The sequence below is a fragment of the Emys orbicularis genome, chromosome 9 (assembly GCF_028017835.1).
Source record: "Emys orbicularis isolate rEmyOrb1 chromosome 9, rEmyOrb1.hap1, whole genome shotgun sequence".
Lineage (NCBI taxonomy): Eukaryota > Metazoa > Chordata > Testudines > Emydidae > Emys > Emys orbicularis.
In genome coordinates this window covers 14,701,346-14,720,809 of record NC_088691.1, presented here as the reverse complement: position 1 = coordinate 14,720,809, position 19,464 = coordinate 14,701,346, and the positions used below count along the sequence as shown (strand labels likewise).

The window sequence follows — 19,464 nt, the reverse complement described above, 5'->3', positions numbered from 1 at the left end:
CACCGACAGAGCTGCCTCAAGATGCAGCACTGATACCCTCCATGCAAGTTATGGCGTCACCTCCTGTCCCAACAACTCAGAGCGCTCCAAGGCCAGCACTGACAATTGCAACTACAACAGCACTGTTGGCACTGACCACCTCCATACCAAAACCATCGGCACCGCACCTCTTCCTATATCAGGCAGACCATCATGTCTCATCGATGCCTGAATCACCTTTTTCCACTGATGTTTCTCTGGCACGCACAGCACCACGTCAGCCCACTTCACCACTGGCCCCTCCATTCTCTAGTGAGGAAGAAGATACTGAGGAGGAGGTTGCCTTCTCATCTCAGCACTCCTCTCCCATTCAATCCACTTCAGCACTGGGTCCACCTGTACAGCCTAAAACCTATCACAGGGCTGACACCATTCGCTACTCAGTGGCCCTATTTGGGGGCATATAGGAGACAGTACCCCAGATTCCAAGCCCATACAAGAAGAGGCTTAGAGCTCCCTCACCACCCTCAGGTGCTGCACTTTCAGAGCCCACTGAGGAGCCCATTTGAAGAACAGGAGGAAACCCAGGAACAGGATACAACACCAACATCCAACATTTCTTCCTCGTCCTTGGACGAGGCCATAATGTTACTGCCGCCCCCAGAGGTAGATGATTTTAAATGTGTTCAAGAACTCTTTAAAGAATCACTGATACCGTAGAGATTCTTGTAGAGGAGGTCCCAGAGTCCCAGCACAAACTACCGGACATCCTCCTAATCTAAAATTGTTCTGACCATAAATGACTGGCCAAAAACATGGCTACAATACTGTCCACCTGCAAGAGAGCAGATAAGAAGTACTATGTTCCCTGTAAAGAAGTAGACTTCTTACTTTCTCACCCCGCACCAAATTCACTAGTGGTCGATGCTGTCAATCAATGAGGCAGACAACAACTGAGATCCACTCGATACGACAAAGAGTGGAAAGGTTTGAATCTTTTTGGCCGCAAGGCCTATTCATCTGCCATTCTTCAGTTCTGTATTGCCAATTACGCTGCCCTAATGGCAAAATACGACCACACAAATTACTCTAAACTCACTGAATTTATTGACATCATACCGGAGGACAAAAGAAACCAATTTAAGTCCATAATTTCAGAGGGCCAACTCCTATCCAGAACCGCCTTACAGATCTCTCTAGATGTGGGCGATATAGTGGTGTGCTCCACAGCCACTGCCATAGCTATGCGCTGGACTTTGTGGCTTCACCTGTCTAGCTTCCCAAGGAAGGTACAATCCGCCATTGAGGACCTCCCATTCAATGGCCAGAAGCTGTTCGTGGCAAAAACTGATGAGTCACTTCACACCCTGTAAGACTCAAGGGCGACGCTCTGCTGTCCTTACATACACACCTGCATCAAAAAGAAAACAGAGTAAATACTATCCCACTCAGCACGCAAGGTCTGTCCTGTAAGCCTCACAACAGAGGCACTATGACACCAAAAGACAGAGGCCTCCAAAGCATCACCAACTTCCAGCTTAATCATCAACATCCCACCAGCTCTCTTCAAAACAACAATTTTGAGAGTTTGGTTGAGGACCCAAAAGACCTCCCCCATTCTTCAGTGCTGACACCATCACTAACCATCCACTGTTTTGGAGACCAGTTGACTCCTTTCTACCTAGTATGGCAATCCATCACCATGGATAAATACGTTCTGGAGATAATCCATTCAGGCTATAAAATACCATTCATCTCCATCCCACCCTCCCTCCCTTTCCCTCTTCAGAGACCCCTCTCACGAACACCTTCTACGTCAAGAAGTAAACCATTTCCTACAACTGGGTGCCATGGAACACGTACCATCACAACACAAAGGGAAGGGTTTTTACTCCCACTATTTCTTAACTCAGAAAAAGAATGGAGGATGGAGGCTTATCTTAGACCTCAGAAAACAAATTCATAAGGGTCCAACGGTTCAGAATGGTCACATTAGCAACAGTAATACCAGCACTGGAACAGGGGAACTATTTTTGACCCTCAATTCAAGATGCCTATTTTCACGTAACCATACATCCCAGGTATAGGAGGTTTCCCAGGTTTACTCTGGGGACAGAACATTATCAATACAAAGTTCTGCCATTTGGCCTGTCGACAGCACCTCAGGTGTTTTCCAAAGTGTTCCTGGGAGTGGTGGCACACCTCCGCAAACAGAGAAAAATTGTCACTCCCTATCTGGATGATTGCGTGTTAAAGGCACCCACCTGGGCAGATGCCATAGACACTATGCAGAGGACAATCGCTCTCTTCTTGCGGTTGGGACTACAAGTCAACACACGAAAATCAACACTAACACCCGTGCAGAAACTGGACTTCATCGGGGCGCATCTCGATGCTCTAGAGGCCAAAATGTCACTACCACCAATCTGATCACTATAGCCAATCTGATCTCCACTGTATTGAACAACCCACAGATATCATCATGGACTTACCTCCAATTAGTAGGCTGTATGGCAGCAACAACATTCGTGGTACGACACGTGCGTCTTCACATGTGCTACCTTCAGGGCTGGCTAAGAACCACGTACCACAAAAACGCAGCCTAAACATACTGTTTGTAATGCTGTTCAAAGTCAAAGACTCGCTACACTGGTGGACACAACCCAACAATGTGTGCATGGGAGTCCCTTTCACACAGACTCCACCTTCAATGATTTTCACAACTGATGCCTCCTTGATAGATTGGAGGGCCCATCTACAACATCACACAATTCAGGGCAGGTGGTCTCCCATCAAGACACTGTTACACATAAATCTCCTGGAACTTTGAGCAGTTCGCAACGTGTGCTTGCACTTTCTGCCATTGATCAGGAACAAGACTACGCAGGTAATGGCTGACAACATTGCCGGCATGTTTATATAAACTGGCAGGGACGGGCAAGGTCGCACTCCCTATGCACCGAAGTCAAGAAACTATGGAATTGGTGTATCCAGCACAATGTCAGCATCTAAGCCTCGTATCTCCCAGCACATCAAAATGCCACAGCAGATACATTGAGCAGGGAATTCTCCCAGAACCATGAATGGGAACTAAACATCATGTTCCCACAGAGCATATTTGAACGCTGGGCTCACCCATCCATAGACCTCTTCGCGACCTCCCAGAATCACAAATGCCCGCAATTCTGCTCGAGAGCAGGTTTGGGCCCCCTGTACCTTGGGCGATGCCTTTCTCCTCAAATGGGACGTGCCTATCCTATACATGTTTCAAGCTATCCCCTTGCTATCGAGGGCAATACACAAAATAAGAGCCAAAAAGGCCAAAGTCCTCTTTATAGGCCCCACCTGGCCCAGACAAACTTGGTACTCACACCATGCACTCTTCCATTCTTGCCAAATCTTCTCTTGTAGGATGCAGGACAAGTCTGCCACCCAAATCTGGAGAGACTTCACCTGAGAGCATGGCTCCTACATGGCTCCAGCACAGTGAACTAACCTGCTCGGAACAGGTGAAAGATGTATTGGTTAACAGGAAGAGGACAATCACATGGAATATTTTCCAGCATAAATGGAAGAGATTTGAAATCTGTTGCAAAACAAACAAGTCCAACCTGTGCCCACTCCCTTACCAATTATTTTAGAATACATGCTGGAACTAAAAAATTCCAGCCTCTCTCTCAGTTCGCTTAGAGTACACCTCGTCGCTATTACTGCTTTTCAACTGAAGGTAGACGGGATATCAATTAGGGATGTAAATATCGTTTTTAAAAGTACCCGTTTAAACTATTAAAATTATATCTGTTAACCGTTTAATCATTAACAAGTTCACAATCTACCCCTCGTATATATTATCTTTGTCAAGTGTCCTCTCTAACAACAAAAACAGACAGACTTATGTGTAAACCCACTTCTTCAGTGACCTGCTACTTCATTAAGTTGAAAATACCGATACATTCCTCCGTGTCGTTCTGCCATATTTTCGGTTTGTAGAACTGTGGATCGAGGCTCTAGTCACGAAGTTACACAACACAATTGCTACATATTTGCTGGTATTGCTACGGCATTTTTAATGTGCACATTGGTTATTACAATATCACAAAATTATTTTACCAATGTGTTTTAAATGTTAACTGCAATGTATTAACGGTAAGACTAATACTTATCGGATAACCATTTAATCGTTTAATATTTTACATCCCTAATATCTATATTTCCCATCCTACCACCAAACGATTTCTATGGGGCATCAAAAATGTTTACCTTGAAATATGAGTACCTACCCCACTTTGGGGCTTCAACTTGGTATTACGCTGCCTTACCGGAGCCCCATTCAACCATTAGCAACATGCTCTCTAACACATCTGTTGATGAAGGTTGCATTCTTATTTGCTATCATGTCCATCCAACAAGTGGGAGAGTTAAGAGCCCTCATGGCCACCCGCCTTATACCATATTCTTCAAAGATAAGGTCACCCTAAGACCTCACCCTAAAGTTTTACCTAAAGTACACCCCTCTTTACACCTGAGCCAACCAATCCATCTTCCCTCGTTCTTCCCCAAACCTCATGGGAGCAAACGGGACTCAATATTACACACCCTGGATATCAGATGAGTATTAGCGTTCTACCTTGAGAGAACCAAGACCTTCAGAAATTCACCAAGACTTATTTCAACTTCGGTACGATCTAAAGGTTCCGCCATTTCCAAGAAGAGGCTGTCTAAAATGGATTTCTGGGTGCATTCATCTATGCTATCAACAACATGACATACAACCCCCACTGGGTATCCGAACTCTCTCTACCAGGTCATTATCAACCTCAGTAATTTTTCTCAACAACATGCTGATTATGGACACGTGTAAAGTGGCCCACCTGGGCGTCCACACACACGTTTACAAAACACTGTGCAATAGATCAGAGCTCAAGATCGGGCGCATTGGTAGGACTTACAGTACTATCATCAATTACCCGCGCAACTCCAAAGCCCCTTCTATCCACCAATGACCACTGCTCAACCTGAAGTGGAGCACCCACAGGGATGCTCCTCAAAGAAGAGAAGGTTACCCACCCTGTGCCGTAACTGAGGTTCTTCGAGATGGTGTCCCTGTGGGTGCTCCACTATCCACCCTCCTCCCCTCTACTTTGGAGTTCAATCTGTGGACTCGGGTGGAGAAGGAACTGAGTGGGGGTCTGGTTGCGCGGCACTAGATAGGTGCTGACAACAGCATGAGACGGAGAGAGTGCATCCATGACCAGACAAGAACTGCTGCTGAAATTCTCTGATCAAAGGTGCCCACAGGGACATAATCTCAAAGAACAGGGTGAGTAATCTTCTTTTACACATGTAGGTAATACACATCCAGTTATTTTTTGCAGTAAATTAAGGGGGCATCTGGTATAACATTCACCTTACACTCCTTCATTTGCGTGGGTAAGTGTGCAAAAGTGCTTTTACAGCAACACAAAATTGTGGCAGCTAATTTCATTTCTGCTGCTTGCACAACCTCTTCTATTACATTCTTCGTAATGTGTGTGTATTGCTTTATATTCATTGCTTTTATTTCTCATTTAGAGGTATTAATCTTCTCAGGACAGCTTGTTGAATTTTACTTTTGCCAATACTTGTTTTTGTTGAATTTTTATCTATTAAGCAGAGTTTTTCATTATTTTTATTTATAATCCCAGTGCCTGATTGTGTGTGTTAGTGTAGTTCTCATTACAAAGTAGGAAATTGAAGTAATTGTCTGTAAAATCTAAAGATAATCAGAGAGGCCAATTAAAATAGTATTTTTCCACTCTCATTGTTTGGGCTGTGAATAAAAATAAATTCTAACAAGTTCTGAATCTTCTGATTCTTTAGAAATGACATCTAATTGCATTGGCATATGTATTTGTTTTAGGTGAGGTTGAAAGTGGAAGATATCCAGCTGTGACCAGAAATGTATTTTCAAGAATATAGATTGCACAGAAATTTGTGAATGAAGAGGACCCATCTGCATCTCCTTAAATTATTCAGTTCTCTGCTTTATTTCCCCCATGCTGAACATTTAATTGTTGAGTTGTACATTACTGTATTTTAACTTGTTGCTTAGTTTCTCACACATTTATTTTCAGTACCTGGCTGAAAGTGTTACCTATTCCATATTTTAGCACAATGTGCTGCAAACAGTTGCCATAGTGCAAATAAGATTTCATGTGTACAGAGTTCCTCTTTAGGTTGTCTAAATACTGCCTGAGTTTAATGATTCTTTCAATCTGAAATGCATTCTTTTAGATGTCTGAAAACCATAAATAAACAGTTATTGAACCATTTTTGAATTTACCTCATTTAAACTCAGTTTTTATTTATTACTTAGCCTGTTTTTAATATCAGTCACTAAAAACCAAGTGGGAGCACTGTTTTCATGCAATGCTTAGGAATTATTTGTATATTATGTGTACAACATTGAGCTGTTTAAAAAACAAAAAAAAACAAACAAAAAAAAACCCCCAAACCTGCATTCAACTGTCCCTTGCCACACCTTTGTTTGTCATGATGTTTTTAGATAAATTGGAAAATACTCTCTTCAAAAATTAGGTTTCAATTCTACAGCTACAGGAGCTTTGTATCGCTGAACTTTAGTCTGAAAAGTTTCACAATGACATTTTTAAAAAAGAGAATTTTTTTTATCTGCTGAATTCTACCAGTGTAACCTTTTTTCTAAATAAACAATAGTTTTCTCAATGGGTCGTAAATCATTGTGTCTGTGTTGTCGCTTTATTGAAAAGGTAGTGCTAACAAAATTCAATTTTAGTCAGTGTGAGCTTACTTCTTCCCTTAAACCTCTTCCACTATGACTAAATCCTCTTTCAGTTGATCTGCCTTACAAATCAGATCATACATCTGGAAAAGACCTGGGTCATCTAATGTGTCCCCCTGCGCTAGCGCTTGATCCTGTCTATCCATTGTGGATCAGGCACAGAAATCACAAATCTGCATTATGCTTTTGAATGCCTTTAATGATACTGTTTCAGTAACATCCTTTATCAAGGAAGTGCACTAATTAATTTTACAGTGAATTAGGAAAAACGTAACCTAAATTTCCTCTTTTCTTGTCCATCTTAAATATTTTTCCAGCCCCTAGACGTGAGGATCTGAATGTGTTCTTATCTCAGGAAAATTTATTAAAGAAATATTTTACGCTTTGGAAGCCTGATCCCTTATTTTTCAGCCTGATAACTGTTACCTAATGGAATAGTCCTCACTTTCCCGCAAGTACGAATTTGCAGGATCAGCCCTTAAATTTGTAAAATCAGAAAATGAATAAGTATAATAACTAATTCATTATCATAATAAAGTAATAAGAACAAGATCTTGTTAGTAATAGCAGTAATCTAGTGGCCTTCCTCTGGTACCACATATTTTTAAAAACCAGGTGTTAGAGGGTCTTTGAGACCTCACTCAATTACATATTCTGTTTAATACTCTGTAGCAAATGTGGTTTAAACAGTTTTTTTTTTTTAATATTTAAGTGACATTTCCGGTGATGCATTGCAACTCAAGGACACAGATAGTTTCAGTTGCTTTATTGTTTTTTTTAAACTACTTTAAAATATAATTTATGCTAATTTAACAAAATATTATAAATATTTACAGAAATACACCAATACTAATATTTAGAAATATCAAAAATGGCTGAATGAAAATAACTGTTGATGTGAGAGGAGAGAACAGAGAACAATGCAAATTGATGTAAGGATAACCCTTTTGTGTCTCTGTTGATACAACTTTTAAATTGTATAATTATGGATTAAGATTCTTAAATTCTTACCATAAAAATGTTTGTTCATGTACTTCAGTGTTCAGATTCCAAATCTAAGACAAAAGTTTACATGCTTTATTAGGCAGAAGCGCAAGGATGGGAAGGCTATGTATATAAAACTCCTTTTTAAAAAGCTGCACTGAGAACGGTAAGGTTGCACAAGTGAGGGACTCAAATCAGACAATGACAAATTTGCTGTCACAACCGTAACTCCTGCCCCCTAGTGCACATTACAATAGTCTCTCATTACATTATCACCCACTTTCCTTCACAGTCCATGAGACTGAGTCAGAGCCCAGGATGGAGATGCTGAGTGAATAAGGCGGTTGTTTTTATTCTCCTTGTTCAGTGTGTGCCCCTTGGCTTTATTTAGACTGGTCCAAAGCTCAGTGAAATCTGTATAAACGCTTCCATTTGATTTCACTGGGGTCTGAATCAGGCCCTTACTATACACTATCCAAAGTTAGTCCTAAATATGGAATTCAATGGGTGGAGAAGTACTGATCTTTCCCTAGATGTCTTTTTATATTTTACTGAATCTTCCTTCATGCTGCACATCATTACAACCTGCCCAGATTACTTCCCAGCTAGCTTGTTTCCTCTTTGTGCATTACTGCCTTACATTTTGTTTTCTGCAAATTTAATCACTGTTGAGTTTACATCTTTTTCTAGGTCATTTAGGGCCTTATCAAAAGCCCATTAAAATCAATGGCAGTTTTTCCCAATTTCCTAGTCTAGTGAAATTAAGGTCCCAATTTGCTGCCCCTTAAACTTTGTTTAATATTCTTAATTTGAGAGGTTTAAGGGGAGCCTTTACGTTGTCCATGGGAGGGAGGAAAAGTCTGTTTGAAACCTTATTGCTGGATTGAGATTGTGCTGAATATGCACTTTTTGAAGGGGTATTTCCTTTCTTTATGACTTGATCCTAATCTTACTGAAGTCAATAGCATTGCCGTTGACTTTAATGGGATTATGATCTGGCCCTTAATACTAGACATGTGGTACTGTACCAAACTGGTCATTTAGTAATGCCAGCTTCATTTTTGTAGTATGTGTAGGTACTGCCAGTTGTCTCAAACAAATGCACCTATACACACGCTCCCTCTCTCTTCCCCCCCACTCCCTCCCCAGAGATAAAAAGTTCCAATTTGGGAAACTCCAGTTCACACCCTCCATCGTGCAAGTGTCATTTCCCCCTAAAATTTTCTCCCCAAGTGGCTCCTATAAACTGATCAAAATGAAGACCGGTTTTCTATTATCTATGGAAAATATGGATTGTGAAAGAAACGCCCATTTGCAAGAATCGGAAAAGGGTGGTGGTGCACATTCTGTCCCACATCGTTAGTTGCAATGTGGAGTGGTAGAACCTTGGAGGTCACTTTTTCAACCCAGGCACAATAGTTTTCCTTATAAAGTGAAAAATTCAGTTTTAAATAGGTGTAGTAAATTCACATTTACTGAAAAGCAGAAGAAAGCAACCTCTCTCCTACCAATCTGTCATTTGAGTCCCTTTCCCACCACCCCCCTTCCTCCTCTTTGTTTTGAAGGTGTTGTGTGCCCTTAAACTGTCCCACATCTCTCAAGTTGCTGCTGCTGAAATCCCATTACTCTTCTAGGTGACTTCTACAGAGCTATTCCTAGCCAGTACATAAATACTCCCTTCAGTCTAGGATATTGTGCAGTGACTACCCATGAAGTAGGTCTACTCTTAAAGCTGGAAGTGTAATTTCCAGCTTGAAGAGACATACCCGCACTAGCTCTGATCAAGCTAGTTGCTAAAAATAGTGTAACTGCAGTGCCCTAAGCGGTGGGAGGAACTAGTTGCTCAGAGTACAGTCCCATCTGAGACACTAAGTACATACTCGGGGTGCTAGCCCCTCATGCCAGTTGCACTGCTGCAGCTACACTTCTTTTTGTAGTGCACCAGCTCAATCAGAGGTAGCGCGAGTATGTCTCCTCAGGCAGGGAATTACACCTCCAGTTCAAAGTGTAATCTAGACTTACCGTTAGTAGTTCAGCTGCCATAGTCACTGGTGCTAAGGCAGCTTATATATACACCAGACACAGTTCCTTTGAAACACCCTAGCAGAGAGGATTTCAGGGTGTATCTAAGCCCCAATAACCATTGAACATACACTTCCCATTGAAGTGCCACTTCTGCCAGGTTCTTGAAACACAGCTGTATCTTGAAGATACTGACTCACTCTGCTTCTTCAGTCAAGGAGACCCTTCAAAGGAACCAAGAAGTAAGATAGACCGTCTCCAAAGGGGAAGGAAGATACAGGTGGCCTTCTGACAATCTCTGCACATACTCAGGAGGGTTTCTCTGAACATTCTATGCTTCCTTGGAGAGCTGCAATTGCTCCTGGCTGCTGGGGGCCCGTCCATTGCTAGACACTATAACTGACAGCAGAAAGTGTCTTTCCTGTGCTTTCAATGCCCTGTCCTGCTGGTGCCCAGGCATTATGAAGGAGGTGGAAGCAGCCTTATCTGACTGCAGAGAGGAGTAATGGGGGGCGGGGGGAGAGGAGATGGGAGAAGGACAAGCTGAGTGGGAAAGGGGCAGAGATGACAAAATGGGGCAGGCTGGGGTGGGGGAATTGCTACGGGTGAAAAGAAGAGTCTGTAATGACTAGAATTCACTCTTTTCTAGAAACTGAGATAGAACTCAGGATTTATGAGTCCCAATGTTCCTCCATTGTCTAGCACATGGCTGTGAAATCCACTAGCAACGTACCTTATCCTCTTCTAGTGGCTGATCTCAGTCTATGTCTACATTAGGAGATACATGTGTGATACACATACTTGCACTAGCTCTCATCAAGCTAGCATGGCAATAAATAGCAGTACCGCTGGTAGCGACAGTGGAGACAGGGCTGAGCTGTGCTGAGTACACACCCGGCTGAAACTAGTGGGTCTATACTTGGCGTGGGTATATATTTGGCATGGCTCAGCCATGCTGCTGCTTCCACTACCTGTGCTACTGTGACTACGCTGCCATTTTTAAAATGTTCACGCTAGTTCAACGAGAGCTAGTACAAGTATTTTAGAGGAGCAGGGAAATAACACCCATACCTCCCAGTATAACACCTACTACTGCTACCACTAACTCCATTAGCTCAAGTGGGGTAGAGGTTTGTATTGTTGATCTAAAGATTCCAGTCCTGACAATGCGTGTAGGGGTCAATATTGTTTCACGTGATGGAATTTGTCTTTTAAAACTTCAGAAATTGAACTTAAAAATCCCCAAAAGTATGTTAAATTGCAAAGCCAAGCATTCAAAATTAGGAGATACCAGACTGAAAGTTGCTTATGGAACCTTAATTTGTCCCCTTTTTGGGTGTGCATTATGACAGTCTCTAATTACATGATCACATACATTTTTTCCACTGGACCCCTGCCTCATTCAGTGTGCAGGACAAATAGTACTTTACAACCTTAACTTTGTAATGAATGGCTTTTTGTATGTTTTATAATTAAAAGGGAGCTAAGAATGACTGGAGAGAGGGGCATCTGGGTATAGTTTATACTGAGTGGAGAAAGGAAAAAAATAGAGCAACTAACATGGTATATGGGTTCATGCATTTGCCTGACGATTCTGATTGTATGCTGTGTCCTTTTCCCTGCCTTCCTTATCTGCCTGAAATTGAGCAGTGGCAAATTCAAAAAAGAGAAAAGAAAATACTTTTTCACACACTTATAAGTAATCTGTGTAACTCATTGCCACAGGATGCAGGTAAGATCAAGAGTTTAGCAAGCGTCAGAGGGATTGCACATATTTATGGATAACAAGAATATCCAGCATTGTTAAGAGTTCATGCTAACAAAGTTTGGAAGGGGTATTTAATCTCAGACTCCAGAGTTCAAGCCCATCTAACTATTCGGGATCAGGACAGTTTAAGATCCTTTATGTGGGAAAGTCTCCCTCAGCGAATCTCCCTACTGTCAGGTTTCAGGCTTCTGGTGTTAGCCCCGCTGTTAATGACAGGTTATTAAAAATGCAATGAAAGTAAGAGGAAAGGGACTTGTTGCATCTGTGAAGTGAGAGCCCAGCTAAAGTTGTCAGCTACAGTTTCCCACAATCCTCATCTGACTGAAATATGTACTTTTTCTAAATCAAAATAGGAAAAGTCAACAATCCATTTTCTCATGTCACTTCAGAACTATCATGACCTTTTAAAAATAGTGGGACTACAACTGTTGCTGTCAGAGTGCTAGTGGAATTTACCCTATTTTTAAAAGGCCACATCAAGTCTAATAGTAGAGAGTCACAATCCCTCAACTGGAATAATTTATTTAGCAGATACAGCCACACTAGGAATGATCCTATGAAGCCCTGCAGTGGAACTGAGGGGACTCGGCAACTTGTAAGATATGAACCATAAATGTGGAGGTGGGTACTATAGATTACTTTAAATAAACAAACAAAAAAGTTGTGATAGCACGTCATCATCCTCAGTGGAATTATCAATATATATGATTATCTATAGGACTATAGTACACTCCTTTACATGTAGGATATGCCTATATGGACTTTATAAATATTCTTGTCTCAATATTTCACAGTAAGGGATAATTACCAGCCAAGATTCAATTTCTTGCTTTAATAATCAAGCCTGCAAACTGTTTATTCCATATCATTAGGTTACTTTGGTTTGTATGGTTGCCTTAGATGTACAACAGGGAAATTAAATTGCTATTGAATTTTTGCTGGCTTAATTGTGCTTACCTGAGTTAAAACAGTTCATAACTCCCATTCATACTTGAAAAAGCATCAGCAGGCTTTCCTGTTTTCTGGTGGTGTGCTCTGATAAAGGGGATAATCGAAGACTGTTAGTTAAATCAATTCAAATCCGTTTAGATCTGCACAGGGAAATCAGTCTTTATTGAACTGGTTTGGAAAGTAGGGTTGTGGAATGCTCAGAAAGCAGTGTGTATAAAATTCAGCCCTATCAGAGCAAACCGATTTTGAATCTAATCCAAAAGGCTTTGGATTCTTCGACCATGGGATGGTGTTCCAAGAAGGAGGAGTGCTAGGCAGAGACAGGCTCCACCTAACGAAGAGAGGGAAGAGCATCTTTGCCAGCAGGCTGGCTAACCTAGTGAGGAGGGCTTTAAACTAGGTTCACCGGGGGAAGGAGACCAAAGCCCTGAGGTAAGTGGGGAAATGGGATCCTGGGAGGAAGCACAAGCAGGAGAGCGCAAGAGGGGAGGACTCCTGTTTCATACTGAGAAAGAGGGACGATCGATGAGTTATCTTAAGTGCCTATACACAAATGCAAGAAGCCTGGGAAACAAGCAGGGAGAACTGGAAGTCTTGGCACAGTCAGGGAACTATGATGCGATTGGAACAGAGACTTGGTGGGATAACTCACATGACTGGAGTACTGTCATGGACGGATATAAACTGTTCAGGAAGGACAGGCAGGGCAGAAAAGGTGGGGGAGTTGCGTTGTATGTAAGAGAGGAGTATGACTGCTCAGAGCTCCAGTATGAAACTGCAGAAAAACCTGAGAGTCTCTGGATAAAGTTGAGAAGTGTGAGCAACAAGGGTGATGTCGTGGTCGGAGTCTGCTATAGACCACCAGACCAGGGGAATGAGGTGGACGAGGCTTTCTTCTGGCAACTAGCAGAAGTTGCTAGATCGCAGGCCCTGGTTCTCTTGGGAGACTTTAATCACCCTGATATCTGCTGGAAGAGCAATACAGCGGTGCACAGACAATCCAGGAAGTTTTTGGAAAGTGTAGGGGACAATTTCCTGGTGCAAGTGCTGGAGGAACCAACTAGGGGCAGAGCTCTTCTTGACCTGCTGCTCACAAACAGGGAAGAATTAGTAGGGGAAGCAAAAGTGGATGGGAACCTGGGAGGCAGTGACCATGAGATGGTTGAGTTCAGGATCCTGACACAAGGAAGAAAGGAAAGCAGCAGAATACGGACCCTGGACTTCAGAAAAGCAAACTTTGACTCCCTCAGGGAACAGATGGGCAGGATCCCCTGGGAGAATAACATGAAGGGCAAAGGGGTCCAGGAGAGCTGGCTGTATTTTAAAGAATCCTTATTGCGGTTGCAGGAACAAACCATCCCGATGTGTAAAAAGAATAGTAAATATGGCAGGCGATCAGCTTGGCTAAACAGTGAAATCCTTGCTGATCTTAAACGCAAAAAAGAAGCTTACAAGAAGTGGAAGATTGGACAAATGACCAGGGAGGAGTATAAAAATATTGCTCAGGCATGCAGGAGTGATACCAGGAAGGCCAAATCACACTTGGAGTTACAGCTAGCAAGAGATGTTAAGAGTAACAAGAAGGGTTTCTTCAGGTATGTTAGCAACAAGAAGAAAGTCAAGGAAAGTGTGGGCCCCTTACTGAATGAGGGAGGCAACCTAGTGACCGAGGATGTGGAAAAAGCTAATGTACTCAATGATTTTTTTGCCTCTGTCTTCACGAACAAGGTCAGCTCCCAGACTGCTGCACTGGGCAGCACAGTATGGGGAGAAGGTGACCAGCCCTCTGTGGAGAAAGAAGTGGTTTGGGACTATTTAGAAAAACTGGACGTGCACAAGTCCATGGGGCCGGATGCGCTGCATCCGAGGGTGCTAAAGGAGTTGGCGGATGAGATTGCAGAGCCATTAGCCATTATTTTTGAAAACTCATGGCGATCGGGGGAGGTCCCGGATGACTGGAAAAAGGCTAATGTAGTGCCCATCTTTAAAAAAGGGAAGGAGGAGGATCCGGGGAACTACAGGCCAGTCAGCCTCACCTCAGTCCCTGGAAAAATCATGGAGCAGGTCCTCAAGGAATCAATTATGAAACACTTAGAGGAGAGGAAAGTGATCAGGAATAGTCAGCATGGATTCACCAAGGGCAAGTCGTGCCTGACTAACCTAATTGCCTTCTATGATGAGATAACTGGCTCTGTGGATGAGGGGAAAGCAGTGGATGTGTTATTCCTTGACTTTAGCAAAGCTTTTGATACGGTCTCCCACAGTATTCTTGCCGCCAAGTTAAAGAAGTATGGGCTGGATGAATGGACTGTAAGGTGGATAGAAAGCTGGCTAGATCGTTGGGCTCAACGGGTAGTGATCAATGGCTCCATGTCTAGTTGGCAGCCAGTTTCGAGCGGAGTGCCCCAAGGGTCGGTCCTGGGGCCGGTTTTGTTTAATATCTTTATTAATGATCTGGAGGATGGTGTGGACTGCACTCTCAGCAAGTTTGCAGATGACACTAAACTGGGAGGCGTGGTAGATACACTAGAGGGTAGGGATCAGATACAGAGGGACCTAGACAAATTAGAGGATTGGGCCAAATAAAACCTGATGAGGTTCAACAAGGACAAGTGCAGAGTCCTGCACTTAGGACGGAAGAATCCCATGCACTGCTACAGACTAGGGACCAAATGGCTAGGTAGCAGTTCTGCAGAAAAGGACCTAGGGGTCACAGTGGACGAGAAGCTGGATATGAGTCAACAGTGTGCTCTTGTTGCCAAGAAGGCTAATGGCATTTTGGGCTGTATAAGTAGGGGCATTGCCAGCAGATCGAGGAACGTGATCGTTCCCCTTTATTCGACATTGGTGAGGCCTCATCTGGAGTACTGTGTCCAGTTTTGGGCCCCACACTACAAGAAGGATGTGGAAAAATTGGAAAGAGTCCAGCGGAGGGCAACAAAAATGATTAGGGGTCTGGAGCACATGACTTATGAGGAGAGGCTGAGGGAACTGGGATTGTTTAGTCTCCAGAAGAGAAGAATGAGGGGGGATTTGATAGCTGCTTTCAACTACCTGAGGGGGGGTTACAAAGAGGATGGAGCTCGGCTGTTCTCAGTGGTGGCAGATGACAGAACAAGGAGCAATGGTCTCAAGTTGCAGTGGGGGAGGTCTAGGTTGGATATTAGGAAACACTATTTCACTAGGAGGGTGGTGAAGCACTGGAATGCGTTACCTAGGGAGGTGGTGGAGTCTCCTTCCTTGGAGGTTTTTAAGGCCCGGCTTGACAAAGCCCTGGCTGGTATGATTTAGTTGGGAATTGGTCCTGCTTTGAGCAGGGGGTTGGACTAGATGACCTCCTGAGGTCCCTTCCAACCCTGATATTCTATGATTCTAATGATTGTTCTACCAGAGAGAGATACTTAGATTAAAATTCTCAATATTCTGTTATGTAGAGGTTTTAACAAAAAGTCAGTTAACCAGGAAATGAAGACGCCAAATTAAAAGCTTTTAAATAAATCATGTTTTGAATGAAAGGGGAACTTAGCAACTGAGATCAACGTGAATCCTGTTGAAGCAAAAAGTTACTTGCCCTTCATGCGTTTCACACATTTATCAATATTGTTGCCAATTCCTTTTTTAAAAAGTGTAAGACAAATTTCTATTTTGCTCCCAGCTCATCCCCCTCATCCAGCATGATCCTGCACACAGCTAGACGAGTGAGTATAAGGAATTCATGCTTCTGAGGATATTAGCTTTTTTTCCCCCCATGGAAACATACTGAACTGTATTTGCTACAAATAGGATTATATGCAAGGCCCTACTTGAATCGTGGGATGATCTTCAAATAATTGCAGCTGAGTGTGGACAAGACACGGAAAATCATGGAAAAGTAATAATGGGCCTTTATTAATAGCAGCAATTTGAAAAAGCCAGAGTAGACCTATTTGTTTAAGAAAAAATTACTGGAACAATAAAAACTCTCAAGTATTATGTTATGCCTGATAATTTTTTTGCTAACCAGATATTTTACCGCAATTCTGTTACATCCATTAAAAAAAAAAAAAGAATGTGACCAGTACAATATAAAATTCCAAAGACTAAAAGTCTTAACACAACTGCTGTAAAAAACTGTAGCTTTTTACATTTTACAGACATTGAATGATGATGCAGTACACCCCACTACAGTGATCTGCTTCATGCCCTGTCTTTGCTTTGTGAAGACTTGTCTATACTGAGATATTAATTAAAATTAAAATTTTGGTGGAAGCCTAATATTGCGGGATCCACAATTTCCACAATATTGTGAATGAAGTACGGCCTAAATTATATGAGTATAACTTTATTAAGGGATGGAGCTGAGGTTGAAGATAAGTTATGGGTTGAAGTAAAGGTGTGGAGCATAATGTTCTTCTATGAAGCTACATTGATGTTTATTTAGTATTTGTACATGCTGACTAGCATAAAAATCTGCAGTTTAAAAATGTATATTTCATTAAAAAGACAAGGCAAAATCCCTCTGTGTTTTAACACTACTGAAACTGATGGAGTTTCATCAGGCATGAACTTGGTCAATTGGATTCACAGCATGAATACTTCTTTTCTGATGACATTTCACTTTACATAAGCTGTCTGTGTAAACTACAGCTATCTGAATTATTTGCTACAAACAATTTATCAAATTAATTTAGCCCATATTTCTGTTCATGATTTACAGTGGAGACATTTAAGACGTTTCTGTGGGCTGTGAGACTTCTCCATGTATGCAGAATTTTATGTCTTGGGAATATCTTTGAACCAGATAAAATCTTTCAGAACGGAAGAGACTTTTAAAGTGCAGTCACTATGTCTTTGACCAGGTTGTGATTTTCATTAATTAATTTCCTGGACGTTGCCTAATTTGTGCACAGATGTTAGTCTATGGTTTGTTTGCGAACTGGGATTTGCTATTTGATTGATCACATGATAGCGTCTTTCCCTTGATTGGATGACCTAAACTTTACAATCAGGAGGAATGATCCTTTTTCTGTTTCCAAATTATCCACAAACATTTGTAATTTGTATCTATTGTGCAGACAATGTAAAGATCTTTTCACAGATGCCTGCAAAATGGGTTCAAATGCTGTAGTGAATATTCAGTCGCTCTACATTCACAATGCTGTTTCTTTCTGGAAACTTTTTTACAACTGAAAACTCATTTGTCTGCTCATGAATCAGTGAAGTAAGGCCACGACTCTCAAAAGTCACTAATGATTTTGGGTGCTACTTATGGGTGCCCATCTTGACATGCATTAAACAGGAGTGATTTTGATGGAATTTGAGAATTGAGGATTTGAGAAAATCCTATGCAAATTAGGCCCCTTTAAGGGATTGCAGGCTGGGAACCCAAAATCACTAGTCACTTTGAAAATCTTGGCCCAAAGAGTCTGCGAACATTTGTGAAACAAACAGATGGGTTTTATTCATCAATACTTTATTGCTGCGCTCACCCATCTCCATTGAAAACAAGCCCAACAGATTATTCACAAACTTTGAATTAGATGAATCCAGCTGTCATATTACTCCAACACATGGGCACTGTCAAGGCTGTATCCCCACTTTGAACTTTAGGGTACAAATGTAGGGGCCTGCATGAGGACTTCTAAGCTTAACTACCAGCTTAGTTCTGGTCCGCTGCCACCATTCCCTACCCTGGGAAGCTTTTAGAAACTTTTCACCAATTCCCTGGTGAATACAGATCCAAACTCCTTGGATCTTAAACAAGGAGAAATTGACCCTTCCCCCCTCCTTCCTTTCACCAACTCCTGGTGAATACAGATCCAAACCCCCTTGGATCTTAAAACAAGGAGAAATCAATCAGGTTCTTAAAAAGAAGGCTTTTAATTAAAGAAAAAGGTAAAAATCATCTCTGTAAAATCAGTATGGAAAATAACTTTACAGGGTAATCAAACTTAAAGAGCTCAAAGGACCCCCCTCTGTCTTAGGTTCAAAGTATAGCAAACAAAGATAAACACTCTAGTAAAAGGTACATTTACAAGTTGAGAAAACAAAGTAAATCTAGGACGCCTTGCCTGGCTTTTACTTACAATTTTGAAATAAGAGAGACTTGTTTAGAAAGATGGGGAGAACCTGGATTGATGTCTGGTCCCTCTCAGTCCCAAGAGCGAACAACCCCTTCAAACAAAGAGCACACACACATGCCTTTCCCCCCCCAAGATTTGAAAGTATCTTGTCCCCTTATTGGTCCTTTGGGTCAGGTGTCAGCCAGGTTACCCGAGCTTCTTAACCCTTTACAGGTAAAAGGATTTTGGAGTCTCTGACCAGGAGGGATTTTAGTACGGTACACAGGAGAGCTGTTACCCTTCCCTTTATGGTTATGACACGCCCCCCAAATCACAGATAGTGTTGGACGTTCGGTTCCACACTGGCTGTGATTTCTTCCTGGAGTTCTAGGAGAAAACAGAGTTAACAAGACACATGTACCTTTAGACATACTACTGATTATATAAAAACTAACAATATGTTTCATTACAAGAACAATTGTTAATCAGTTAACTCTGGGAAACTTTCCCGGGAGAGTGCATCAGCCACTTTGTTAGAAGCTCCCGAAATGTGTTGTATTTCAAAATCAAAATCTTGGAGAGCTAAACTCCACCGAAGAAGTTTTTTGTTATTTCCCTTGGCGGTATGAAGCCACTGTAGCGCAGCATGGTCTGTTTGTAGTTGGAAACGCCGTCCCCAAACATATGGGCGTAGCTTTTCCAGCGTGTACACAATGGCGTAGCATTCCTTTTCGCTGATTGACCAGTGGCTTTCCCTCTCAGACAGTTTCTTGCTGAGAAACACGACAGGATGGATCCGGTCCTTCCTGCATTAAAACTGCTCCCACGCCTCGCTCGGACGAATCTGTGGTTACTAGGAATGGTTTGTCAAAGTCTGGGGCCCTTAGCACAGGGTCAGACATGAGTGTTGCCTTAAGCTG

The 19,464-nt window shown here is 42.1% G+C and overlaps 1 protein-coding gene across 1 annotated transcript in view; it reads left to right on the top strand.

Annotated features, from left to right (window-relative positions):
- The window catches only part of THOC2 (THO complex subunit 2), a 114,693-nt gene extending 108,265 nt beyond the window's left edge, over positions 1-6,428 (top strand). Inside the window, exon 40 of the mRNA XM_065410718.1 lies at positions 5,879-6,428. The gene's annotated coding sequence lies outside the window, so the exon portion shown is untranslated. The remainder of the gene's footprint in view (positions 1-5,878) is intronic.
- Positions 6,429-19,464: the final 13,036 nt, after the last annotated feature.